Source organism: Haliaeetus albicilla, chromosome 19 (genome assembly GCF_947461875.1).
Source record: "Haliaeetus albicilla chromosome 19, bHalAlb1.1, whole genome shotgun sequence".
Taxonomy (NCBI): Eukaryota; Metazoa; Chordata; class Aves; order Accipitriformes; family Accipitridae; genus Haliaeetus; species Haliaeetus albicilla.
In genome coordinates, this window is record NC_091501.1 from 27,380,501 (window position 1) to 27,401,682 (window position 21,182).

Sequence of the window (21,182 nt, forward strand, 5' to 3'; positions counted from 1 at the left end):
CTCCTTTGATTTAATTCCTTTCACCTTGTTTTCCAGTCTTCCCATCCACCAAGTTCTTCCTTTCTCCTTTCTGTCTGGCCTTCTCATTTGTTTATCTATTTTCCCTTCCACCACAACTCTTTTGTTTTCCACCTTCTCCCTAGTTCCTTCACCTTGGTTTAGTTACCCTGTACATAATTTTTCACCTGCAACCACCACCAAATCTGCTGGTTAACACAACCCTCTGCTTTGCTGATGTCCAAGTTCTCCTGCCTGAAGCACTCTCTCTTCTCATCTCTCTCACTCCCTGGCACAATCAGACTGCACGTTCTTGGGCTGCACATGAATAAATGAACCTCCAAGGTTGCAGACCCTCCAGGAACAAAGGGAATTAAAAGTCCATAACTGCAGAAAAGGCATTTCTTTAGTCCACTACATTTCTTACTGCTACTCTGATATTTGTTAGAATAGAATTCTGCCTGAAACTTGCAGGCAGATCTTATTTGTACAACTTCCTAAATTACTGAGGCTTAAGAATTCATCCCACTATACTTTTTCTCCTTAAACTGTTAATGATGAAACCTGACTGAATGAGTAATTGTATTTGTTTGTATTCCCTTAGTACTTAGAATTATACTGGCAACTAGAACTGTAATTTTCTAAGCAACAGTCTTCATTTGTGATACAGTGTTTGGTGAAGCTTGATGGCTCAATAACCTGGTACGCAAACAATTTTCATCACTGAGTTACCAGTGTGAATACAAAGCAAACTCTATGTTCACCACTTGGATGTATAACAGCAAAGATAGAAGATACCAGTAACTTAACAGAAAGAGTAAGCATTCTTAGCAAAGATGGTAAATGTAATTTTGAAGCATCCTCTTAGCCCCTGTTGGTTCGAACCTTGTTTAGAAGAAAAAATTATTAATGTTGAAGGGAGGGAGGAGGTGCCTACATGCTATATTGTACTTCTGATGATGATAAATCAGACTTCATCTTCTGATGCCCTCAACTGGGTAATTTTTAACCAGCACTGCATTCATTTAAAGTAAACATCCACTGTATATAAAATAGATAAAGCAACATTTGCTACACTGTGCAAGAAAGTGAATTCTCAGCAGGGAAGATGGTAAACACTGTGTAGCACAGTCCTGAAATAACAAGTTTAGTTTTTGTTGGACAGAATTATTTTTCTTTCCAGAGAGAATCTTGGGGGAGAACAATGTATTCATTAGGGTTTTTTACACATACACATGTTTGTTTATAAGAAAATTTAGAACATAATTACCTAAAATAGTACAGATGCTGGAGTGGGAAAGAGATACAAAAGTACAGGGTTACTGCCTGGTGCAGCACAATCACACCCTTCCTGTGGCAGGGGCTGTGTTGCACTTTGGGACGTCCTTTACAGGCTGTCCTGGGCCACTAACAACCCCCACGGGATGCATAAAAACCCAACTCTGTCCACTCCTCTCTTTCCTCTGAGAACTAACTTTGGACTGCAGGCAGCCATGCAGACCTCACTCACCTAATAAAACATTTTCCCACAGTTATATACTATGTCCAATCTCAAATGCAATGCAACTTGCCTGCCTCTGTAATGCTTGTGATCACCTCTGTTGCAGGACTGGAGCAGGCAGGTAAACAAAGCAGGTTACACTTTGAACCTACAAGTTCTACTAGGCTGCCCATCACTAGTTTTCCTCCTCTACTGCAAAACCAGTGATGCATCGTCATTTCATTGACCATGAAATATGTAAGGACGATCTCTTCCCCCCACCCTGCCATACCTTCTCTGCTGGAAGGAGTCAAAAATCTATTTATGGGAAGAATTAAGCATGTCAGAGTGAAATAAAAATTGTTTCCCTACTGCATATAAAGATCTGCATGTATTACCCATTCCCAGTTCTGAAAGCACTAAAGTAAAGGGATTATTTCTACCCATTACCAGCAAAGAGGTTTTGGAAATACTCTTCTGTTGTCTGAAACAGTGCAGCTATTTTCTTATCACATCCAGTCATTCATGTGGCACAGTGCAAGCACATGGAAAAAAAAAAGTGCCTAATGTATAACCAATTAACAGAAAGCCACATATGCTTGCTGTATCATTAGGACAAAATTATCTGAACATGGATAAGTGGCTGCAATATGACACACTACACCACCATTTTTTGATTCAGCATAAATGTTTATTGACTAAACAAAGATTACTATAATGTAATCATAATAAACATTAATGATCAGTCATCTATGGAACTTGCTCTCTAAATTAATATACTGTAATACACACTAATGTGGCAGAATTATGTTGGGCTGAACTCATATTTAACTAGCGGTTCCATCTCAAGGGATTACACACTTTCAATTGCAGACAAGTATATTTTTAATTTAATTAAAAAATACAGTCTTAATCTGACAAGTTACTGGACAAAGGGTTGGTGTATTATGATAAAAAGGGTTTTTTAATTGCATAATTATTGACTGGGGATTCCTCTGGCTGGAATAAATTAGGGCTTTTAAAATAAATTAATATTCTTCTTATATTTATGCAACACAGGCCAATGTTTCCAGTTCTTGTCAAGATGTAACCCAGGCTTACCATTACCCCTCCCACCTCCAAGCTGCAACAAAATGAAATGGTACTGTAAAGCACAGGAGGCGAATTCCAAAAGCCATTTTATATGGTGAACGTATAGTCCATGTTTAGTTATAAATCTCAATTCCAAATCAAGTTAAATGATGGTAACAGCACCTATCGTTCCCATGTTTCTCCATTTGCACTGGATTGTTTCTTAATCAGTACACTGAAGACCCAATTAGTTGTTGGTTTGCCTGACACAATTATTTCTCCATTAATTCACAAGTATTAAGAGTAAACATTTTCCACCTAACCAATTTGTAAGTTATCATAACTTACTGTGCAAAGCACGAAAATTAGTACTGTAAAGCCTGGTAGCGTTTTACTACAAGAGTTCAATGCACAATGTCCACAAAGCTGCCAAAGCAGTCTAGTAAGTGTTTCAGATGAGAACTCATTTATTGATCTGCTTGTGCCAAGGGGCTTAAGAGGGCCTGAAAGAGTTCACAGGTTCGCTACTAGCAATATAATCAAGCAGCAACAACAGCCACTTCAAATCTAACCTTGAACCCAACTTCCTTCCATATTCAGTCCACCTCAAATTTCCCCTCTATTCACATCAGCACATCTCATCTTCAGAATCTTAATTTTTAAAAATCACATCCCATGCTAGATTTCTATAGATGCTTTGGAATTACCACTGAACAAAAAATGAAGAACAATTTTACACTTCAAGAGTTTCAACTGTTTTCTTGATGTTAGAATTGTGAAGACTATATTAAAATCTTTCTTCCTCATCTTGTCACGGAAACTAAAACTCACTAGCAACTCATACACGCTTTATTTCGCTCACTTTTGTGAGCAAAATTTTGTGATAGGAAATGTTTGTGGAAGAGCACAAAGAATTCTTGTATGTGCAAAACTGCAGAATAAAATAATAAACGTTAGCCAAGACTATGGAGTAATGGGAACTAGAGGAAGAAAAAGAAATAGAAGAGGAAAAGGGAGGAAAAGTCAGATCTTTCCCTACTAAACTGTAAAGGCTGGAAAAAACCCACAACCCAACCCTCAAGTTAGACTTAGAAGATTGAAATATGGCTAAAAGTCTTCCTGTCCCATGTTCTCTATGCCCATGTCTTTTAGAGGTGTAATTCTCTTACCTGGTACAGCACACAGAAGACTAGCTCCAAAAAGACTAGCTAAAACCTGCATGAGAAGTGTCTTGTGTCATGGTTCAATGATATATTGTTTGACTTTCAAGTTCCCTGTACTGGATCAGAAAAACTGAGGTCACATGAAAGAAAGAAATGACACAGCATAAACAAACTCTACAAATTCAAATTTGTTCAAACAATTTTGGCAGGTTAGCTTTTTTATCAGAAAGATTTATGTGGCATCAAGTATCTCCTGTCTTCCTGAAGCTGACATAAACAAGGATTTATGCTTTTTTGCTGCCTCAATGTACTTTGACTAAGTTGACAGAAATGGGATTGTGCATCACTGCATGATCTGGATCAAATTTTTATTGCTCGCTGATCTGCTTGCATGTAATATTTGGTAATAATGATTGTGGAACCATTGCCCCATTATAAAGGCTTCTACCCTGAAGACTTCATCACCTTATCCAAAGGTATTTGTCTATATTCATGCATGTTACAGAGCAGTTCTCAGGTAAAAAGATTGTAGAAAAAGAAATGAAGCAATAGCTGTAGCATGGTAGCTGAAATGATGACTTATCATTATTAACTGAATTCTGCTATCAGACCTTTTCTATACTTTAACAAAAGTCAACTTCAAAAGAAGTCTTGCCAATTCCCTACTGTCATGTAAAACTACTTGCTGTCATTGCACCTGGTTTATTACTTTTCTCTCTTTAACTGCATCCCCAAACAGGCACAAATTATCATCTTAGGAAAGAATCAAAATTTCTAACATCTGGAAAATAATAAATCCTATTTCCCACGTAAGAAATCTAACACTGGTAACATATTGCAGGAATAACACATATTAGCCCATTAATCTCGATGAAACACAACCAGAAGTCTCTTCAGAGGTACTTAACAACACTGGTATCCAGATCTTTTTGAACTTTCAAACATACATATGCTAATCACTACACAAATCTAAAGATATGAGTGCATCCGTTGTATACACACTTACTTAAACCTGTGCTAACATCTAACGAGACCACATTGTTTATTCATTATTCTTCTCTGTCAGCACATCACAAAAATGGAAAACATACTGAAATTTTATACTACTTACATGTTGAAGTAATCTTTAGTGTTGCTACAGTCTATAGTGTTGTTACAGGCTAAAGTACTACCACAACAGAAGCGACCAAAGGTCTGAATTTAAGCAAGGGATAGAGGGAAACATAATGTTTTTTATTAGATCAAAGAATGTAGCAGGGTTAGAAAACAACTGGTAGGTTTTCAGGCACTCAAGCCCTTCAGGTGACCTGAAAAAGAAGCTTGTGCACCCAGTAACTTATCATATTGTGCACCTTCCAACAATATTCCCTTTGATATGTTTAATAAATATTTAATAAGCAATATATAAACATAAGAGTGCAGAGTTTGAGAAAAAAGCAGGGGCACGAGGATACCGTAAGTCAGCTGTGGAAAACAGCAAGGCCATATAGCAGAGGAGAACAACATACAAATTACTCATTAATGCAATGATCAGAAGTGAATAAGGCTGTCAGCTGAGGCTTTTCTCCTCTAACTGCCATAATTCAAAATTTAACCTTTTAAATAAATCCCTAGTTTTTCTTGAGCAACATTTATACCCTTTCCAAGGATGTGGACACACAGCCTACCTCACCAGAAATGCTACGTAACACACTTGGTTTACCAACGTGGTTGGCAAGAAAAATATTATTTCTTTAGACTGATTAATATATGTGCTGTCTTTGTCATAGCTGTTGGCCATAATCAATAAATGCCATATGAAACAGCTAGAATGAGTACTACTAAGCCAGCTTGCTTTTTTTTTTTTAGAAACAGCTTAGTGCCGAACCCTGGAAAGAATTCAGGCTCGGATGAAGATGACTTCCATTCTCTCAGAGGGTCAATTAAAATTATACAGCACCCACACAGAAAAAAACCAAACAACAAAAAAAAACAAAACAAAAAACCAACCTTGCACACTGCTTACCAGATTAGTTTTCAAGAACACACTGAGGCATAAACTTTGAGAATCCCATCAATGCAACAAAGCGCTTGACAGCATATTCTGCTGCCTTCCAAACATGGATTTTTATCCTTTTCTTCACTTTTATTTATATATTAAGAACACACACCTGTAAGTCACTTGCCATGCCTCAGTATAAAATGAATATACAGCCCTACTAGGCTCAGACTGAGGAAAGCATTCCAGACAGCCATAAAGCACCAGCTCGCATATACGCTCAACAGAAGTCCAGCTAAAATGAACTGTGTTCAAAGTTTTCATGAATCAATGCCTCGAAGAAGCATTAGCTGCTTGATTAATCAGGAAGCAGTACTGCCACTATTCACCTAATCAGAACTTGCCACTCTTAGCTCATGTTGAGATATATTTTGCTTCAAAGTACTTTCACAGATACCACGATTACAATGAAATTTGGTTCCACTCCCCCAACTACAGCTGCTAGAACCAAAACCTTCAACTTGTACCCCATCCTGTGCCCACCTGGTAGATACTCAGTGAAAAAATAGGACTTCTCGAGGAGAAGCGTACTATTCAGCGTCAGCAACGGTATCGAATCAGAGCTCTTTATGAGCTTCAGTTGAAAAGTGTCATTCGGGAGTAAAGTATTATTGCTTTTTCATCCAGTCTTTGGTATATGACTTCTAATGATTCCTCTCCTTTTTTCATAGATTTAGTCAGGCTTCTGCAGGCTTTCATGAAGCTCCTTACACATCTGTGTAAATTTTTCTCGCCATCTGACTTTAAAATCCTCAGTAAGTTATCCCAAGGGCAGATAAGGATCATTTGGCTCTAGAGCCAATTCATTCACACTTCCTGTCTGCTGGGAAAGAAAGAAGAGAGAGGAAATAAAAAAGAAACTGAAAGGTGAATTTATAATAATCCCATTTATAATAATTGGGCCCTACTAGGTTTAGGGCTGGAACAAGAAGCTATTTTAACTGTTCAAAGGCATCTTATAATTAAAATGACATTTCTATCCAAAAACTTTTACCTACTGTTGGTACAATTAAGAGCAAAGATAACTACAGGAAATTAAGGATAAGATTTTTCCCCAGTTTACAATTTCTTTCTTTTAGTTGGTACTTTTAATGGGTCCTAGTTAGTATCATTCTATACTTGGATATCTTCATAGACTTTTCAGTAAACAATCAGTTTCTTTGCATGGGTCTTTTGCAGAAGGGAGAGAAACCTTTTTTAAGTGATAAAAAAAATAAGGGATGAGAAAAGTTACCAGGTTGTCAGAGGAAATAAGAAATGCAATATGTGAAGCTAATTACAATTAATTACTTAAAAATTACTAGCTTTCAGGTTCATACCAGTGTCATTCTTTCCATTTTAACTGCAGCAAATTATATATTTATACATGGGATGTCACCAGGTTACAGTAAACAATCAATGAAGCCACCACACCCAGAACTAAACTTAAGACTCATGAAAGAGACCTATAATATCACTTGCATTTGTATAACACCAATATGCAGTACTACAAGCTCTACTTGCAAAGACAACTGTTGAATCAAGCACAAAAATGTCCTTTTTCCTCTTCTCATTTTTCCTGCAGTTTTCCTTTGCAAGTCTTAATAACATATCTTTCATCCTGACTTGTAGGCTTCTGACTGCAAAGATAAGGTTACAAGCGTGAGTTTGTCAAGTCTGCTAAATCTTTCTGTCAAGCAAAACAGTATGTATAAGTCCAGCTGCAGAGACAAACAAAGCTGCAAACATAACCACACCTTACTCTGCTACCTAAACACTGTCAGAAAAGAATTTTCCTACCATTAGGCAGGATGAAAAAAACATCTCCAAATAAACAAGACCCCGTGGACATACTGGGGCAGGAAACATGATACTAAGCCCTCAGGCACTGGTTATTTCTGGCTTCAGAGTTTAACATGAAAACTCGCCCACAGGTTTAATGGCATTCATGTATACACAGAGCGAGAGTCTGTGCCCAAGGAAATCACCGGTGTAACTCCCATTGAACTTGCAACTCACACTGACCTCCATTGAGTTGGGATAGGATCTCACTCCTGTGTCATCTGGTATTTTCCTCCCAAGCACAGGATCATTGCTTATACTAAAAATTCTCTTCTGAGGAACTCAAGAATTATCCACCTTCTGTGGCAAGTCACCCCCACAGCGCCCAGCTTCAGCAGGGGACTCCCTAGCATCCCACCATGAACACAATCTCAGCTAATATTTAACAAGTAGGTTGAAGCTGCCAGTTCACAACTTCTAAAACAGAGTGCAAACCCCATAGACCTAAACCAACAGACTGTTTTTCAGAAAAGTGACTTTTCATTCCTATTTCATCCAATAGGTGACAATAAGCGCTACAGCCATGCAAAAGAGCGCAGTTATATCAAACTGAGATTTAAAGCTAAAGCTACGATGGTTTCCATGCTACCACGTATTGAAGCCAGATATAAATGAGCTGCTAAGAGCGTCAGTATTCTCTGAAGCTACAGAGATCAGCCCTTAGTGCACAGGCTTTGTTCAAAGCCAGCTTTGTAGTGAACATGCCAAACTTCTGAATTTCAGCCTCAAACTCAAGCTTCAAGTAAGTGGCTTCTCAAGCTTGGGACAGCTTCCAAAAGTGGAAGCTCCCATGACACTACAGACTTCCACTAGTAACCAGAAGAGAAAGGAGAGTGAGATTTAGAGAAAAAAAGCCCAAAGAACTCTTGGCTTTTTTCACTGTTTCAATTCATTTACGTATTTGGTATGTGTAAACACATGAAAGATTATGTATCTAGCAAAAAAAAAACCCCAAACTCTTTGCAGTTGTTTTCTGCCTCACATGGTAGGTTAAAATACTGAATGATAAGAGAAAGATGGATGTGGAAAGTCTGAAGAGAAACACCTTAGTCTTTCCAATTTCTTGTATGGTAGGTTATACATTCCTCCACAATAATTCAATGCCTTCTTAAAAATAAGAATGGACTCACTAGCTTTATGTTCTGAATTTTCTCTAGTTTTTCTTAGTTACATGATAAAAGATACCAGGAAGTATTTCAGGATGTAGCATCCAATACACTGGTTTCTCAGTGTACACATTATTGTGCGTTTATAGACCTTATATTCGTTGGTCTAACAAATGAAATGGAATACGTTTTCTTTAATGTTCACACAGAGGTGGCTCTACAGCTTTTTAGCTGGTAGGCATCTCAGTGGAAAATTTTTAGTAGACATGCATGTGTGTATGCATAAAGCAACAGTGGTTTGACAGAGCAACATCAGACAAAACAGGAATAGTGTAGGTTATAGGATATCAGGAGAATATTAAGAAGATGTGGATATTTACAGAGGTTCTTCACTGGAGATGAGGGAGAAAAAATAAACCACAACAAACCTATTTCCTTGTAAACAACCTTGTAACTTTTTCCTGTGCATCTCTTTTCGCACCTAGCCCAAGTTCTCCATGCTCATCAGTGTGAGCCTGGGATGGCCAGCAAAATCCCCACTGAGGGCTACTATGACGGCATGCAAATGCCCGAGAGCTCTGTAAGGAGTTTAAGGTTCAGTTTAAATTCTTTCGGTTTAAAGTCTCCATCTGCAGAAACTTGGTATATGTTGTAACTTGTTACGTGTTATCTTCATTGCGGTATGCTGTCACCACATGTCACTACTATGTCAGAGAATGTCACTGTATGTCACAGAACAACTAATTTCTGGTGAATGTTCTTCTTGAAGCTTTGATGCTCAGCTTTATCACCACAATCCTGCAGCATCATGCCAAAGACAGTGTATTACCTAATGGTTGTGTGAGCCATATAGAAGAGGAAGCCCAAAGTCTTCAGAAGGCTTAATTTCAAAGTTAGAAAAACCTAGTAAAATACAAGCACTGCACAGCACACAATGCCTGCTACAGTCCTTGCTAAGAATTTACAATTAAAAAATATTTCCAGAATATATTAATGTAAAAAAGTATAAAAGATATCTTCAGAAAGAACAAATCAAAGAAAAAGCCCTTAAGGCAGACATTGCTGAAGGGCAATGAAGTTACACTGCTGGGGATTTTCTTTACTATGGACAAGACTGCTATCATAACCTAATTGGTATCACCTGAAACTTCCAAGTCTGAGACTCTATTTTCAGTTCTTCACAACTTTATTTGTGGGCTGAAATTTTCCAACCTCAAAAGAAGCATGTGAGTAAGATAGGAGTTCAGGAAGGGTTACTGAGAAGGCTAAGTGAAAGAAATGGGATTTGAACAAGATAAGAGAGAAGAGATAAGAGAGAAGTTGAATGAGTCCCAACTGGGGATAATAAACAGAAAATCTGTGCCCACTAATGTAGCTTGAAATGAAACCCAAGATTGTTCTGTCTCACCATTTTTTTTCCTATCAGCACATCAGCTGCTACATCCTCTTACATTGCTTGGCCTCAGAAATAGCAGCCTACAATTGCTATCAGGTATTCCATCACATCAAGACGCAGAAGTCCATACAGCTAATCTTGAGATTCAGCCTTGATGATGACCTACTAGTGTCAATATTATATCCTACATAGAATTACCATGTTTTTTAAAATTAGAAGTTTATTTATGGATCCAAAGCCACAGAGTTTTTACAAGAATATCAATGCGCTTCCTAAGCCTAGCAGGAAAACCTTCAGGAACACCAGAGATGAGTTTGCCTTAATGTTGTGGTTTAACCCCAGTCAGCAACTAGGCACCACGCAGCCACTCTATCACTCCCCCTCCTCAACTGGACAGGGGAGAGAAAATATAACAAAAGGCTCGTGGGTCGAGGTAAGGACAGGGAAAGATCACTCAGCAATTACCGTCACAGGCAAAACAGACTTGACTTGGGGAAAATTAATTTAATTTATTGCCAATCAAACCAGAGTAGGGTAATGAGAAATAAAACTAAATCTTAAAAACACCTTCCCCCCACCCTCCCCTCCTTCCTGGGCACAGCTTCACTCCCGAATTCTCTACCCCCTCCCCAAGCGGTGCCCAGGGACGGGGAATGGGGGTTACAGTCAGTTCATCACATTGTCTCTGCCGCTCAGGGGCAGGACTCCTCACACTCTTCCCCTGCTACAGTGTGGGGTCCCTCCCACCGGAGGCAGTCCTCCATGAACTTCTCCAATGTAAGTCCTTCCCATGGGCTGCAGTTCTTCACAAACTGCTCCAGTGTGTGTCCCTTCCATGGGCTGCAGTCCTTCAGGCACAGACTGCTCCAGCATGGGTCCCCCATGGGGTCACAAGTCCTGCCAGAAAACCTGCTCCAGCGTGGGCTCCTCTCTCCACAGGGCCACAGGTCCTGCCAGGAGCCTGCTCCAGCGCAGGCTTCCCACAGGGTCACAGCCTCCTTTAGGCATCCATCTGCTCCAGCATGGGGTCCTCCCTGGGCTGCAGGGGGACAGCCTGTCTCACCATGGTCTTCATCACCATGGGCCGCAGGGGAATCTCTGCTCCAGCGCCTGGAGCATCTTCTCCCTCTCCTTCTTCACTGACCTGGGGGTCTGCAGGGCTGTTTCTCTCACACATTCTCACTCCTCTCTCCAGCTGCAGTTTCTGTGCCGCAGTAACTTTTTTCCCCCCTTCTTAAATCTGTTATCCCAGAGGCACTACCACCGTCACTGATGGGCTTGTCCTTGGCCGGCAGCAGGTCCGTCTTGGAGCTGGCTGGCATTGGCTCTATCGGACGTGGGGGAAGCATCTAGCAGCTTCTCACAGAAGCCACCCCTGTAACCCTCCCACTACCAAAACCTTGCCACACAAACCTAATACACTCAACAATGGTTTTTATGTCCCTGTGCATGTGTGCAAAGACATAGTTTTAATTACAGGCTCAGAATAGTATTTTCTCTTTCCATGCAATTCCTACTTCAGCTTCGGCACAGGAGAGCATGATCTGAAGAACCGTTCATTTCTACTGAAAAGATGATTGTCTTTCCCTGTTGTTAAGTAACACAGTAGATATAGTCATAGCAGCAAAGCTCTCACACAGGGAAGAGGAGAAGGCATGGTCTCAGAGCTAACATGGATCTGGAATCCATGTTTGCTTCTGCCAACAATTTCCAATGAGATGCTTTCTAAGTCATTAAACAAAACTTTTTTCTTGGATGATTTGAAGACTACCTATGAGTTTGCCAAGAGACAACATGTAAGTTATACGAAGAGAGCAATCACCTCAGGGAACTGATCCTAGCTTGCTGCCCTTGACTGACAGACCTGCCATGCTCCCTGAATGATGAAAACAGAAATATAATCCTTACTTTTGGAATAGTTTAAAAGCATGAAAAAATAGCTTAAAGGAATACCTATATATATTTGGTTTTCCCCAAAACCATTTTTACACAGAGAGAGAGAGATGCTTTGCTCTTCAAAGAGCTAAGAATATGGAGACTAGCCTGACAAAGAATTGGCTTGAGAATAAAAGAATACTGAGCATAGCCACCCAAATAACAGCTGGAATTCAGTGCTGAGCACCTGGCATTGGACACATAGTCCTTGATTCTCAGAGGTACTTGAAGCCTCAGGTGTAGTAAATGGCAGCACTCACAGGATTCAAAATTGCTTACAAATGCATGGTTTGACCCATCACATCCCATGTTTGCATGATCAGAGGACTGTTAATTCTTAGACGTTCGTCAGCTCACGCTACTTATTCCCCATCTGCAGTCACTGTCTGCATATGCTGTAAAAATTATTGTCATCATAGATCAAAGATTATGCCTCCAAAAGACAGTGAGCAGGAGAAAAACTCTCAAAGAATATAGATTGCATCAATATCATATAAAGTGAATTCAGTAATAAAGAATGAAAGATTCAGTAAGTATGAACAAAGTAAGACTTCCAGTAGAAGCAGAGCAGAAATAATAATTTCTTCTTTATTTTTTCGTCCCTCAAATGTTATTGTTTCTTAAACCCGATATTATAAGTCAATGATTATATTTTGTTATAAAATACAAGGCATTTTTAAAAGAGAACTAAAAGGCTTATTTTAGTTAGGGTCAGGGAAAATTTGATGGTTCAACTAAACCACTCTTTAGTATACTGGTAATACTAACTGCCAGTCTCTCATTTGATCCAAAGAAAGCTTTTTTGATAATTGTCTCCTTGAAAAGGCACCGAGTTGTCAGGTTTTAAGCTGTCAGGCTTGAACAGTGTATATGTACAACAGAATTTGTGCCTTATTATAGTAATATCCAACAGCATTGCTAAAATAAAGGTCTGTAGGCAACACTTTTATAATTACTCTGTACTTTCATTCCTTTCCAGTCTTAGATACTGCTGACTCAAACTCTCCCTTCATCAGTACTTTTACCCACATATTCTTAAGGTTTTTTGGGGGAGAAAATATCAGTTAAAACCAATATGATTTTATATTTTCCAAATTATTTTTTCCTGTATTTATTTTATTTTGTTGTTAAAATTTTTATACTGTCCACATAGCCTGTTTTTCACAAAAAATTATGTGGGGTTTTTTTCATATTTAATATAACCCTAACCAGACCTCTTCATTCCTGGACATGAAATAGGTGCTTATTCTCTGCAGTTCAGCTGAGCCAATGAAGTGGGGGATATGCAGGAAAGCTGCCAGATACAAATGTAATTTCTTTTTTCTTCAAAAGTGAAGGGGGGTCAACCTGTGTGACTCCAGTCTGGTGTAACTCACAAGCAGGTTGCACGTGGTTCCCACAGGCAGTCTGTATCATTTGCCTGGCAGTGGGTTATGTTGGTGTGGAGGCTGGCAAGAAATCTGAAACCCCAGCTGTGGACATGGTGAGCAGCAAAAGCTATTCCAACTAATGTTAGGGAGTCACCCCCAGGCAGCCTTGGTCGCTCGACCCATTGCTGAGCAGTAGCCTGCCTGGATTCCCTAATTTCCACCTCTCAGAACTGCATCCTACATCCCTAGCCACAGCGAGATCTTGGACTGTGGTTTATACCATCTGCAGGGCAACAGACCTTACCCTAGAATTATAATGTTCTTTAAGTCTCATTAAAAAAAAAAGAAACATTTGTAATTTTAATTAAAAAAAATCAATTTTAAATAAAATGGGAGTTACAGTTTCAATAACACAATGCCTATTAAACACTGACTGTTCTGTTGTATCTCAATTTCAAAATTAAACCAATCCAGTCAGCACAGCACGAACACAGCTATACTGTGCACAACCCTTTACACCAAGGACTGTTTCAACTCTGAACAAGTTATCTGAAAAAAACCTGTTAAATTTAAAACCGATAAAAAACAATACCTACATAAGCATGTAGAATACTCACTCAGCAGAGTTACACAATGACTTCATGGGTCTATCCGTATTTTTTAAAAAAAAAAGCTTACGAGTTCATAGGGGAGTACAAAAAATACTGTTTACACATTTCCCCAGCAGTACTATTATTAAACGTTGATTCAATCCAGAAGAACTTTAAAAATACAGTTTACATCTCCTCATGTTTATTTACTTTTTGAATTCCTGCTCTAACAATGAAGAAAACCACACAGGGAACTCAGTTTCATTTAACTTAAAGCTAGTTCCATCTAGCATTAGTGCATATTTTTCTCTGAAGACACTGGAATAAGCTACTTGTGTAAAAACAACTTTAAAAAATAATTTCTTTGGTTACAGAAACATCACTGCTTGACTTAGATCTATTCAGAGACCTCTCAGCAAACTGCTAAATTTGCTAAAACGGCATGCTCTTTTAGGCAGCATACTAAAGGTCTATAACACATCAGTGACAAAAATCACACTTAGATGCCAAAACACCTCCCAAAAGCAGAGGTCACTCCTCCTTGGAAGGGGCTTTGGTGTTGAAAGCAAGGCTCCTACCTTCAATGGCCCTGACTACTGTTCCATGAGGAGCTTTACTCCTGCATCCAGCCACCTAGGTTGGACTTGCAGAAGTAAAAGACCAGATGAAAAGAAGCTAAGCGATCATTCAGCTCAGAGACCGAGTAACAGGCCAACAGCTTATCTGTGTTAAAAAGGAAAAAAAAAAAATGCCAAAACCCCAGCAAGGTCATTAATAAAACTTACAGCACTCAAGGACAGGAAACTCCTGGCTGTGCACTCCAGTTACCCTTGTGGGCAGGGAAAAGGCATCTAACCGGGAATAGGCCTTTCCCATCGATTTCAGGCGAGCTGCTTACTTGCCCTGCAAGTGTGGGAAGAAAGGCTTAACCTCTTTTGTCTGCCCTAAAGGGTTTCAGCCTTTTGGTGGACTTCAACCAGGGTGTGTTTGGCAGGGGGGCTGGATGGGAAGAATTGCAGGAATGCTAATGGCAGCGAACAAGAGGAACCGGTTCCAGTCTGTCCTCCCAGCCTACCACAGCCCCCCCCCAGGAGTTAAAGCGGCCTTAACTAAACCCTGTGTCACCTTCTGCCTGGAAAACTTACTACAAAACAAGGTCATTGCTCAGACATCTGGAAAGGTCAGCATGAATGTTTTGTGTACCACGTGAAGTCAGCCCCTCGTGCATGTGCACACTGATACAGATTTTAACTACATGCCAAATATACGATGCAACACATAGAGTGCTGAAGAGTGAACTAACTACATATATCCATTATAAAGGGGGTGAAGAGGAATTAATTTTCAAAGGACTGGTAACAAAGAGGAGGAAAGAAAACCCTAAAACCACAGTGTATCAATATATACCTAGAGATATTCTTTAAGAGATATTTTATGGCTTATAGTTATAGTGTTGAATCTCAACATGCACAACTTGTACCGTATCTAGACTACCACATAATGATACTATAATCTTCACCCCATTTTCTCTGTTTCTTGTGAGGTTTCATATTGATACGAGCTCTAATTCTGCAATAGGATTCATACCAGAAACTTTTTGTCCTGTGAAGTTCTCCCACAAAGTCAGTAGGAACGGCCACAAGAGTGCAAACTCACCTATCACCCAGCAAACCCGTCAAACTATTTCAACACGTTCTTAATGTACAGAATCCGATTCAGCTGAGTCATATCCTTGTGCATAGAACCACAGTTCTCAGTCTGAGGTGTAACACCGTTGTAAAACAACAGCCTCGCATAATACCTGTTACGGTATAAACCTGTCTCTTGTTATGAGCTTTGGACAATATTCTTGCGGGAAACAGTAAAAACGAAAGCCTGCCCGGGCACCCTCCATGGCGTGCAGCTGCTACCCGACGGCGCAAAATGGGGAGGGGGGGGGAACCCCAAACCAACCACCAGTTGCTTTGCCTTTAGACAGGGCACCTTTCATCCGCAGGGCCGCACAAACGGGTCGTTACCACGAGGAAGCACGAAGAGCGCTTGGTTTGACTTACACCCACACGTATCTATACGCGCCTCCCAAGCGCTCGCTGGAGGAGCCCCGGGCCGGGCCGCTCTGCCCCGCCGACCCCGAACCCCCGAACCCCGGCAGCGAGTTTCTCACCCACCTCTCCCCCCCACCCGACCCCGCCGCGGGAAGCCCCATCCGCTTTTACCTTCCCTCACCGGCAGAACACCGCTGCCGCCCCGGGGGAGACCGCCGCGGGCCCTGAGGAGAAGGAGCGCGGGCCCCTGAGGAGAAGGAGCGCGGGCCCCTGAGGAGAAGGAGCCGGGCCCCTGAGGAGAAGGAGCGCGGGCCCCTGAGGAGAAGGAGCCGGGCCCCTTGAGGAGAAGGAGCGCGGGCCCCTTGAGGAGAAGGAGCGCGGGCCCCTCCGCACCCCCCGAGGCGGGCAGCCGGGCCGGCCCCACGTCCCTGGCGGCGGCAGAGGCTGACGAGCACCACAGGTGCTTCTCCCGGCCGGGCCGAGCCGAGCCGAGGCGGGCGGGCCGCGGCAGCACCGCCCCGGGGCCGGCCTCACCTGCGGGCGGGCGGGCGGCCGGAGGAGGGGCGAGGCCGCGGGCCGCGCTGCGGCCGCTCTCGCCTCAGGCCCGGGGCGGGCGGGCGGGCCGGTACCGGGCCCCCGCTGCGTGAAATGGAGGCGGCGTGGGTTGGGGGGGCCGAGGGGTGGAAGGGGCTCCTCAGGGGAGACGAAGCGCGGCTCTCGTCGTCGGCCCCGGCCTTTCGGTTTCGTTTCCCGCGGGTGTTTTGCGGCAGGAGAAGGAGAGAGCCGGCCGGGGGGGTGCGGGGCTGGGGCGGCACTGCCCCGGCCCGTGGACCCCTGCCCACCCCGCAGGCCTGCTGGGTGACTGAAGGGGGGGAACAAAACCAGATGCAATAGCAAGATCTGGAAGTTAATCTCTTTTTACTGCCTCTTTATTGTTTAGGGGAAAAAATAAATCGGTTACCAAGTTTCCGAGCATCGCCATCTGACTACAGCGGGAAGGAAGGAACATATTGACGAAGAGCTCCGGGGGAAACCTACCCTTCGTAATTTATTCAGGTGATGCAGGGAAGAGGAGTCAGATGTGGCCCTTCACTGTAAGGCACAGGCGTGCTGGTGGGCTCTGCACTGCAAGCATTTGGTGGCATTGCTCCGTCTGCCCAGTGTAATTTTCCAGTCTGTGTAAAAACGACAGACATTTATCCTTTTCACGTATCTTTTTTACAGGTGTGTGACACCAGTAGTTCCTCTAGGTCTACCCGTGTCCCCACGTGGTTAGGAGAGGTCCAAACTACTGTCATCGTCCTGACGAAAGACTCCACGTTGATCTTTTGTCCCACAATTTCACCGGGATCATGCCATTTTCTTTACACTCCCTCAAACTCATGCTAGGAAATGGTCATTGCCAGTAAAAGAGTGGGAAGTAAGCTGAGGTAAGTCAATGGTAGGGGAAAAAAAAGGACAAAACACAATTAGAGGCACAAGGACACCACCTCACTGAGTCACAAATTGCCAGATGCTTCCACTGCTCCGGGAAAATCCTGCCAGACTCACCTTCCCTGGCTTATGCTGGTGGCCACTGTCAGAAAGGGGGGCTATGGGACATGGAGTCTGACCTGGTACAACTGCCCTTACAGCTTTGGCTGCATGGTGTGCCCCTCGTGCCGTCTTTTCCAAACAGAAAGTGGCTCACTGTGGACTCACTCCTGCTTCTGAGGGATTAATTCACGCAATATCTTTTCTGTCTGCTGTCCATCTGGAGAAGTCTCCTCCTAACCCCACTTTACTAAAATTAATAGGAATTTCTGCTAAGTGCACAACTCTGTATTTCTACTATTAAATTGCATGTCATTTCTCTTTCTCCTGTCCACAGACTCATCCAATTCTTTCCGTAGGGCATTCCAATCCTTTTCTGTTGTAACAGCAGGTCTTAGGTTTATGTCATCAGCAAATTTCATAAGCACACTCATGGTTTTTGTGCCAAGGTCACTAATAAAATTTTAACTAAGATTAGTTCTGAGATCAGTCCCTATGGAACTGCATTAGTAACCTCCTTCCATCTAGAGTTTCCCTTTCAGCACACGCTATTGTCCTTACTTTTCATTTCTTACATTCATCCGCATCTCTCCATCTTAATTAATATTTTCTCGCATGGCATCCTCTCAAATGTTTTATTGAAGTCCAGATAGATTTGATCTACCGTATTTTCATTGTTTGAGAAATGATTTATCAGACAAAGATACTGGCTTAGTCTGGTATGTTCTATCTTTGGTGAAGTCCTGCTGCATTTTAACTAGTTTTTCATATACCTCCACATCTTTAATTAGTTTTTCCTTCAGAGTTTGTTCTAAAGCTTTGTGTACTAATGAGGTCAGATAAAAGAGCCTGTAGTCCATTTAGATCAGTCCGTTTTCTCACCAAGTATAAGTCCGCCACAAAAGTCTCCAGTCTTTTCAGTGTCTTTCCTGGGCTGCTGTGGCCACTAGGTCTGACCTGAAATTAAGGCACAGCAAGCCTGTGATTGATTTTAGACTAACACCTTGAGACAATGTCCTGGTTTCAGCTGGGATAGAGTTAACTGTCCTCCTAGTAGCTGGTACAGTGCTATGTTTTGAGTTCAGTATGTTGCTCAGTAGTGTTCCTAAACTAGATGGGATGTCACATGGTATGGAATACACTGTTGGCCAGTTTGGGTCAGGTGCCCTGGCTGGGCATGAGAAGCTGAAAAATCCTTGACTATAGTCTAAACACTACTGAGCAACAACTGAAAACATCAGTGTTATCAACATTCTTCACATACTGAACTCAAAACATAGCACTGTACCAGCTACTAGGAAGACAGTTAACTCTATCCCAGCTGAAACCAGGACAGAAGAAAAAAACCATATGTTATATTTTTTTACTTCAAAGCCCACCTCACACGTTTCTTCTGCAAAACCATGCATTCGGATTGCCTAGTTCCCAGATTTACTTGCAATCATGCCTTTGAGATTTTATGTACGCAGCCTGAATGCTCTGGCATTTCTTTGCATATACCTCTTTTCCATTTCAAATACATTTCTTTATGTTTGTATTCTTATTGTATTAACATTTTGTCTGCAACCCAAAAAGAACAGCTGAAGAACACTGCTTCTACTTTCCTCTTTATGAACATGTCCAGTCAATGGATTTAGAATAAATCTTATTACTTTAAAACAAAATCATTTTGCTCATCTCCATTTGCAGCCAACTGCCACCTCAAAATGAGATGTAGAAGTGAAGCTTGTGGGTAGATAAAGTGTTAAGTTTACACTACAGAACCCAGAGAGAGCTTTTTGTCTAGCATTAGTTTGGTCTTAAAAGAGATTGCTTTCCCTGGACTTTGCCACTTTCTTAATTAGCTCCCAATTGATATGAAACTCCAGGCTGCTTTCTTCCAGATGGAGAAGACCATGGTGAGGTCCTTGCTGAGAGCGACATTTAATTCCTCAGAGCAGTAGCATAAATGGGAGGGAAGGAAGGCAGGTCCAGACTTTTGGCTGGACCACCGTAATTCCATATCCTTCAGCCAGCATGAAACTCTCCCCTAATGATGTACCTCAGCCCCTCTGTGTCCTTTTGCACATCTAAATAAACAGGTTGTTTAGAGATGGCTTTATGTGGACCCCATCCTGTGGCACTGAGCTCAGTTTGTAAAAGATTATCTAGAAATTTGGAAGAGGGGTGCTTCCAGTCACTGAGTTCTTCTGAGCAGCAAAATTCAAATCAGAGCAGTGATGACTAAGGACTGTAGGAGCATTGCTGGAAGACTTCAGTGCTAACTCAGCTGTTCATCTTCTCCTGTTAGCAGAACGCCTGTGCAAGGTGTATACCATGTGTTATTTTAACTGTGCTGGTAGATGATCAATATTCTGTAGGTGGGATCTAAAGCTAAGCATAGACAAGACTTTGGTCACAGAAAGCAAGTTTTACTGACAAAATAGTGGAATAACATCAGGCTGCAGATTTTTACCTGGTAATAGATCACCTCTGTTTTCTCTCAAGGTGCAGTAGGTTTGCGTGGTGGGTCTCTAAGATAAGACTCAATGCTGAGGCCAGCTGACCTTATGCAAACTGGAGGAAAGATCAAGAGAAACAGCAAGGTTATGTTTTCAAGTAAGGCTGTGACATCTCACCAGGCTAAGCATAAGTCATGCAACCTTTTTGTGTTCAAAATAAGACACTACTATATAGGAGAGTGTACCAAATTTGACTCTACCGTGTGTATATATTCTAGCCTTACATTTCATATGAACCTGAACCAAATGTAGGCTATTTGTCATCTCTAAATCTGTAACTTATATACAGGTTCACTTAAGGAGCATAATTCACTATTGTTAAAATTTGCTTTCAAGAAAGTTGCAAATGAGATCCCTCTAACACAAAATGACTTAATATGGAGAACCGTGTCTTTTTATTTATGATGTATAACATATCAGTTACCACAATGAATGCAACATAAATACACAGATTCAGTGGAACCTCCAGTATTCTTTCAATGCGTCTCTAATTTCTAAAATGGCAGTGCAGTACTACTGTATGGATAATAAAGCAAAAACATTAATTTAAAAGGCAAGAAGAAATTCTTGTTACACCACTTAGAGTAAAAAATAATATACGTCAATAAAAAAAGAATTGCCTGGTTTCTGGTTTTCTTTCTATAATACTTCCCCCATTCAAGCAACTTGTCAGAGCCCTTCATTGCTACAAAATAGAATTGAATGCCAAAGGAAAGCTGCAAATCGAAAGCAAGATTTAAGGGACTGAAGAGTTGTTTGAATTTTGTTTTTCCTCTCCATTGCTTTCACACATGTTTATGAACTCACAGTTGGATTTCCTCAAACAGGAAATTCCATGGTAATTATCATTAGTGAGCTATGGTAACAGCAGTCCTGTGAATCCACAGGCTCTTTTCAAAGTCATTCCCTTTTAAAGGAAATAAACGCTAATATGGGCCAAATCCTCATTTGCTGGGTTAGTGTCACTGAATTTAGCAGCAAAACAATTTAGTCTGGCAAATCATCCATACTCTTGTTTCCAACAAGCTTATTATGAGGCACAGAATAACTGCAAGAGTAGTGTGGTGTGACCCACAAGTACTACTGAAGCACTGCTGTACAAATACATTTGTTGCTTTAGTAGATAATGTAAACAA

At 41.3% G+C, this 21,182-nt stretch overlaps 1 protein-coding gene across 1 annotated transcript in view; it reads right to left on the reverse strand.

Annotated features, from left to right (window-relative positions):
* The window catches only part of ARHGAP8 (Rho GTPase activating protein 8), an 86,340-nt gene extending 69,279 nt beyond the window's left edge, over window positions 1–17,061 (reverse strand). Inside the window, exon 1 of the mRNA XM_069806935.1 lies at window positions 16,184–17,061. The gene's annotated coding sequence lies outside the window, so the exon portion shown is untranslated. The remainder of the gene's footprint in view (window positions 1–16,183) is intronic.
* Between the last annotated feature and the right edge of the window lie 4,121 nt (window positions 17,062–21,182).